This window comes from Bombus impatiens, unplaced genomic scaffold, assembly GCF_000188095.3.
Source record: "Bombus impatiens unplaced genomic scaffold, BIMP_2.2 scf_0463, whole genome shotgun sequence".
NCBI lineage: Eukaryota > Metazoa > Arthropoda > Insecta > Hymenoptera > Apidae > Bombus > Bombus impatiens.
Window position 1 is genome coordinate 1,327,499 of NT_176882.1, and position 7,128 is coordinate 1,334,626.

The following is a 7,128-nucleotide window of genomic DNA, read 5'->3' on the forward strand; positions in this document are numbered from 1 at the left end:
ATTAAACTGTTAAACTGAATGTTAAACTCTTAAAAATGTAGAATCTAGTTCATATAGACATGATATGTTATAAAGTAATATCTCCATTTGGATTTTGAAATAATAACAGTTTAAAATAATTGTAGGAATAATACAGAATGCCACAGAGAGCATATCGAGACAGTTAACTATTTTGAATTACAACAAAATAAATGTTATAACAAATATTAATATTGTTTATCTGTTAACAATGGAATACATTTTACATGATACATATACAATATGTTGGAATACATTTTATATGTATAATAATATCATTTGTTGCTTTAAATTCCATTTAGAACTAACAGCTATGTTAATTATATATCATTATATAGATTTCTAAACATGTAATTAATTATATAAATTTTCTCTTCTGCGTTATAAATTTCGAGAGATTGTAAAAAAGGCAATAGTTTAAAAACTGATCATGCTAGATTTTATGTGAGTAGCAGGCAACAGTGTCTAACTAGACATGCTATTTAAGTCTATTTTCCAAAGGTTAATCGCTACACTATAATCTCCATATTACATTTTATTTCAATCACTAGATTTATATTTATTAGATAATAAAATCAGTACAAACAGAAGATTTTTTCTGCATATTCAACGAATCGTTTTTTGTCGTTTGGATAATTTGTGCAATAACAGAACGAGGAGACATATATTAAATTCGATTTTTTGAAATGTTGTTTATACCGGTAAATAGCCTCGATCTTCAACGGTAGCATTTGTCCGACGGCGGCCGGCATCATGACGTCCCAGATAACACGATTTCACGTATTCACATAATTTCTAATCATTCCGTTTCGTAACAACACTCGTATGTTAGAAATTTACTTTTCCGAGTTTATAAACAAACGTTTGTTGAACACCGATCGTGTACGACGCGTTTGCCAAAATAACTTGTCGGTTTCTCAAAGTTTAACCCGCCATCTGGTATGCTCCAGAAATACTAATCGGGTTGTTTGATGTTCGCAAATTTTATACAGCTGTTTTATTTTCTAATTTTTGAATAATTAACAAATTTTTGTTGCCAGAAGGAACATGTTTCATGCTAAAACTATATTGTGTATTTAAACGTGGCTGGTAGCACGATAGTAAATGTTCTTAAATATTCACGAGATTAATATCTATAATGAAAGATAACTATTACAGGTTTAGGAAACGAAATTTATCAGACATTTCATAAATGTTTGAATTAAGCCACGTGATGGAAAGTCGATATTACATAACGAATTTTCATTAAAAAAATATTATACATATCGACGTTAATTTTAGCGTTAACAATACTTTCCTTAAATATTAAAAAATGAATCCTTTAATGTTTTAATAATAAAAGTAATACAGCAATCAATGGCATAATCATCTAATAAAACGATAACAGTATTCATTCAAAGCCTCAGCGTTAGTAGGGCAATGGTTCGTAAGTAGAAGTGTCCCGTGCTCGGTCAGACATCTCTCACTGCGCGCTGACCACGATTTTCTTTCGAGTAACGCAACTTTTCGTAGTCCGGACACTAAACCATCCTAGTATGTTCGTAACCGGTTCTTGCCACATTTACCAATAGTCATCAAACCACTTGTTTCCTTTACCAACCCTTGCACTAGGGTTACCGATGTGTCATGCATTTATCGACCTACCTTGGTATTGCAGTTTGCAGCCTTGCTACTTGTTTATCCTTTTTATTCTTCTCTTCTCTTTTTTTTTTTACAATACATATTTTTTACAATTTTCACCCTGCGTTGATTTTGAAGTTATAACACTCGAACATTTTAGGGGGGTTGTTCAAGGTTGAACAAGCAATTCTCTTTTTTTACATAGAATATGACATTCAATTATTAACAGCCAATGATTATACAGTTACACTAAAGCGTATTTAAATCTGAATTAATGTCAACGATAATGTCGCATCCATGACGTGGGTCATTTGATGACGTCAAAGAAAAGTTGACTATATCAGGACACTGAACTCGTTTCAACAGCTACAAAGGGAAAAGCTAGAGGTACAGCGAAACTGGGGCAAAAACAGGTATTAGAGAGTATAGTTGAAGTGCAATTTTCGTACTTTGGTGGTAAAAATTGATTGAGAATACTCTGGTGCGAAATTGAACGTAATGAAAACTAGGACTAATATTAATAGCGGTGTACTATAGCTCAGACGTGAAATTTTCAAGTTGTGTATAAATAATTCGACCGTGCAAGCAATGTTTTAAAGGTCAGTTAACACGTAGTGAAATATATAGCAATAGATCCGTCAGGCTTTTAAAGACGAAGCGATGGTATACTTGACATTAAGTTTCGTTAAGGACAAGCGATCGTTTTTAGTGAAATTAGATTCGGTTAATTGAAAGTAATTCGTCTTTGCATTCAAGAATTATCTCGATATCGCATATCGATAACAAAACACGATAAAGCAAAGCGTGATTATTTCCTTGTTCGCGTTGAGAACTGAGCTTCTTTACGTCGCGCTTGTTGGGGTCGTTCATCGGGGGTGGTTCTATAAATAGCGCGCCACCTAATATATAGGTATTCAGGTCAGCAGAAGGTAAGCCAAGGGCGGCTTGTTCAAGATTTTCAACGATGCGTGATTTTTCTACAGCTACCTCGTTTTAGCCAATGACATTTATTACTCGCACTTTTTCTTTCGATTTAACTTTCATGGTGGGAATTTTATAGCGGCAATTAACTTATCTTGTGCTTCTGAGTTAAAAGCGGACTTCGACGAAATAAATAGAAATACGATAATTCTGAAAACTTACCTGCGGAAATAATTATTGAAAGTATGACGCATCTGTTAAGTGGATGGATGATCTCTATCGGAGGTGCAGAAATATTTGGTTCGATCTGTGTAGCTCTATTCTTCGTATGAACTATGATTCGAAGGATTTCAAGCTTAATTACCGTACAAGAGTTGTGAAGTACCGCGTACCTTTCCAGCGGAACAACTTAAGGAGACACCTAGAACGTCTCGTGGGTTGACCTAGTTTCTCCCATGAACGTGTATTCCATTGACCTAAGATGGTTGCCAGGCAACAGCACACCATGGGCCTTGGATATTTTGGCAGAAGTGCAACGACTTCAATCCTCAAGAAGGTTTTTATTTCGATACGTTGGCTTGGCATGTCGTATCGTACGAAGAACTTTGCAGGAATGCGGAGAACGAAAATAGAAGAGAGCATGAAACATCTAAATTTTCTCCTCCACGATCACTCTTAACGAAACTACCAACGATATACGTATATATACTACTTTCTAAATAGTTTTATCGTCCGAACAAATTGACACTCGATCACTATTTTCCGCGAATCAGCGACTCAACACTCGCAATATTTATCAATGAGTCTGATCGCCGTTTTCCATCACCGGATGTAGCTGCACGTCCTTGAAAGAATAGCGAGAGTAGTTACCGAAATCGGAGGTTGCTTAGTAGGATATGCACTCTCACTCACTCACAATCAATCTGATCTCATCTCTTTTCACTCATCCTCTTTCTCTCTCTATTTCAGGTGCGTGTCGTTGTCGTACTACTTGGTGGGGAGAGATTGTGAATGACGCAAGTCATAGGAAATCTGGGTCACCGGGTCATGCTACTCCATCCCTTGTGAGCTCCTCTTCAATGGGGCTTTATTTATGAAACTCGATGTCACACGATCAAAGATGTACCTGGTGAACAGGTTCGTTATGCGATTAACGTGAATGAGGAACGAAGGTAAGTTTACGTAGATCTCCGCCAAGCAAATCTTTCGTCACATGCGATGTATTTTCACTCGCGAATCGTGTTTACGGGACGAAACAGTTGGGATTGAATGCGAATAAGATTTCTCATTCGAAGATCGATGGATCCGTCCTGCTACGATAACGTAGCAGAGTAAAATTTTCTGAAGAAGAGCAAACACTGGAGATTTTGTGAGAGATAGGAACAACCACAAGACACTAGGTAGATGGTGATAGGTGTTTCGAGATGAATCGTTTAACGTATATTAGAACAAAATTTGTCTTCGAAAGAAGAAAAAGAAACGCTACATAAATAAATATGTAGGAAATAGGACTAGCCACGAGAAACTATTGGTTTATTTAGAAATAAAAGAACGATTTCATTTAAATATGTATAGTTTCATGATTCGATGATTTGAAAGTTTCGACATCGATCGATTTTCTAACTATAGGAAAATTTATTTTTACGATAAAAGGAAAAGATAAACGACTAGAATAAATAGATGGAGAAAAAGTTGTACAAATAGGGGAGGAGGAGGAAAAAGGAGAAATAAACGCGGGAAGAGAAGGAAGGTACGTCAGGTTGAAGAAGGTGTAACGTACGGCGACCTCTCGGTCCGCACAGCCTTGGAAAACTGGGGCTTTGAACTGTCATGCACCATTTCCCGATGCCTATTGCAGCCAGCATGAGAAGAGTTAGGGGTAGGGGGCACAAGCGCATGTAGTCTGTCTCTATGACGTCAGTGAGGTAACGGCCAATCCTGTGTCCGCATTCTACTGACGTCATCACCTCCCCCGAGGTGACGTGCATTCCAAGGAAAAGAGGGGAACAGAGTGTCGATGTACAGGATTGTCGAGGGACAAAGGGGGTCGCAGGAAGGTGCAGGATGGCGAGGATAAGTAGTGCAGCATATTTTGATCCAATTAACGGTGTGGAAAAAAAAGAAAACATTTTAGATAGCCTTTTTCCTTGTTTCACGATCGATCTTCATTTTCCAGTAATCGATTACCTTCGTTTCAATGCCGTTCGTTACAGTTCCCGAAATTCTAATTTAAAGCTTTTCGTTAAAAATGTTAGAGGCATTTTATTGTCTGTGTCTGAAATTGTTTTTTTTTCTTTTGGAAAGAATTAATAGTTATTCTTACAATATTCAATTCCGTTAAAAATTCAAAATACTAAGAATTGAATTATAACTTTTCGTAGTAAATATTGAAATTTCGAAATGTAGGTTTACGTTGGAAAAACGGCGACCAGTTCGCTGAATCGAATGCACCGGGTGAAAAGTAGGACAATGACGCTACCTGCTAGAGCTCCGTCATACTTGCGGGTCCGTTGAATTTTTTATGAATAATTTAAAAATTAATTGATTAATCGATCGTTGCAGAAAACATTGCACGGACTATATTTGACGCTGTAGGTTTTATTGAAAAACTGCAAAGGACATGTTTACGGATGAAAATGACCTTTAAATTCTCGGCAGGAGAGCGTGTTTGCGTTAAAAGCTGTTGGAGAAAATGCTTCAAAGCTAAAGTGTCATGGACAAATTAAGTACGGAAATTTGTTGCAAAATTTAGAATGTGATATTTTCAATTTTTATACTTTGGCTACAACGTCTGAAATTTTATCCATATAAATGAAAAAAAATATAATAAATAAAAAAGAATTACAATATTTCGTTTTCAAGCGAAAGCGAAAGGTGTGCGTGATTTTCCAGCTATAGTCTTGTCTGTCGGGAATTTTGCGTGGGTGTGTGTTTGGGTTTTACTCGGACCACGTGTTCGTTTGTCAGTATAGTTGCATCGAAATGATCTTCGATTTCTTAAATAGTAACTATTTATCGTATCTAAAAATGATCTTCGATTTAATGAATTGTCCTCTAATACCAATCGACGATTCAAAGAACTACATTCCAAAGAGATTTAATAGGAAACCTCGTCGTTAGAAACAAGTACCATCTATCGCTATTTACTTGTCCGAAAGTCAAGTACATAAATTTCCCCGCCAACAAAACGTACTACTGACTACTTACGAAATTCCGCAACAAACGAAACACCCAGACGACACTTTCTGATATCCTCTTTAGCGACTACATTTTCTCTCGACGTACACTTCAGATTGTCAAATTATTTTGCGTTAAGTCTTTCGTTAAAGCCCGTTTTCTTACAATTTCTAATGAATTTAATTTCTTCCGAGACGAACCACGTTCTTCTTAAATTTTTCAATAAAAGCTCGCATATTTTTATGATGCCATTCTATGATCGATTTTTAGAGACACGCGAAAATCTGACTCTACGAACATATCGACGAAACTCGACTATTTTCTGTGACGAAATCTATCTAACGAGAAACGAGAGCAAAGTATTCGAGAGAGCGGATCTATCCTCGAATTCGCGCGTCTCAGTGATCGAGGCCGAACTGCAGTCGGGCTAAAGTCCGACGGATCTCGACGACTTTCCACTCGGAGGCCGAGGCTGCCAGGTTTGAATGGAGCTATCTTGCGATTGGTCGGACAGTCAGTGACGTCACTGCATTGATTGTCCCGCGCACGCCGCACCACGTGGCCCATCGAAGATTTCTCTCTCCCTCTTTCTCTTCCTCTCCTCTCTCTCTCTTTCTCTCTCTCTCTCATCTTTTTTTCTCTCGTCTCGTTCTTTTTTTCGTCCCTCTCCGTCTTCTTTTCGCTCGCTAGAAAACTGCTTAGAAGAGGGTTGCTTTGCCAAGGGGATGGACGAGATTCTTGCTGGAATCTGTCTTACGTCTGGCCCCCAAACATCAACCACTTAAGGTCTGCCTGAAGTCTTCATATTTTCCTTCGAGTTATTTGCTTCAAGTACGCGTCTATCTTTGAGGTACACTCAAGAAATCCGCGAACCTATACCAAAGTTTTCTTCACTTTCATTTCTTTTTTTCAAACCGATTGCCTTTGCTTGCCTCGACGTTGTTCGATAAATTCATTAAATACATAATGCGCTTTCCCTTTAATTCTCTAGCTCTAAAGAATTGATCAAGGTTATTGCGGCAAATTTCCTTTAGGACGGACGAAACGAACGATATATTTTCGCTCGATATCGATTCGATTCGCAGAAAATAGAACGATGACTATCGTAGGCATGTCCATTTTCGTACAAAGGTCCTTCGAGTCGAAGGTCAGTGACGTCGCCGACCTTCCTAAATATTTTCCAATCGATACGCTTACCTTGTAACTATCTCCTCCTGACTCGTCGCGGGATAAATATTAAGGTCATATCGACCGGTGTCACCGTTCGATCGCGCAGATTTCTTTTCCGCGGACGCGTACAGAAACCTGCACGGTTCGTACGTAGTTGATGTTTGTTCTGAATGCCTAATGCGACAATTCCAAAAATATCTCGTTGAAGAAGCAGCCACGGCG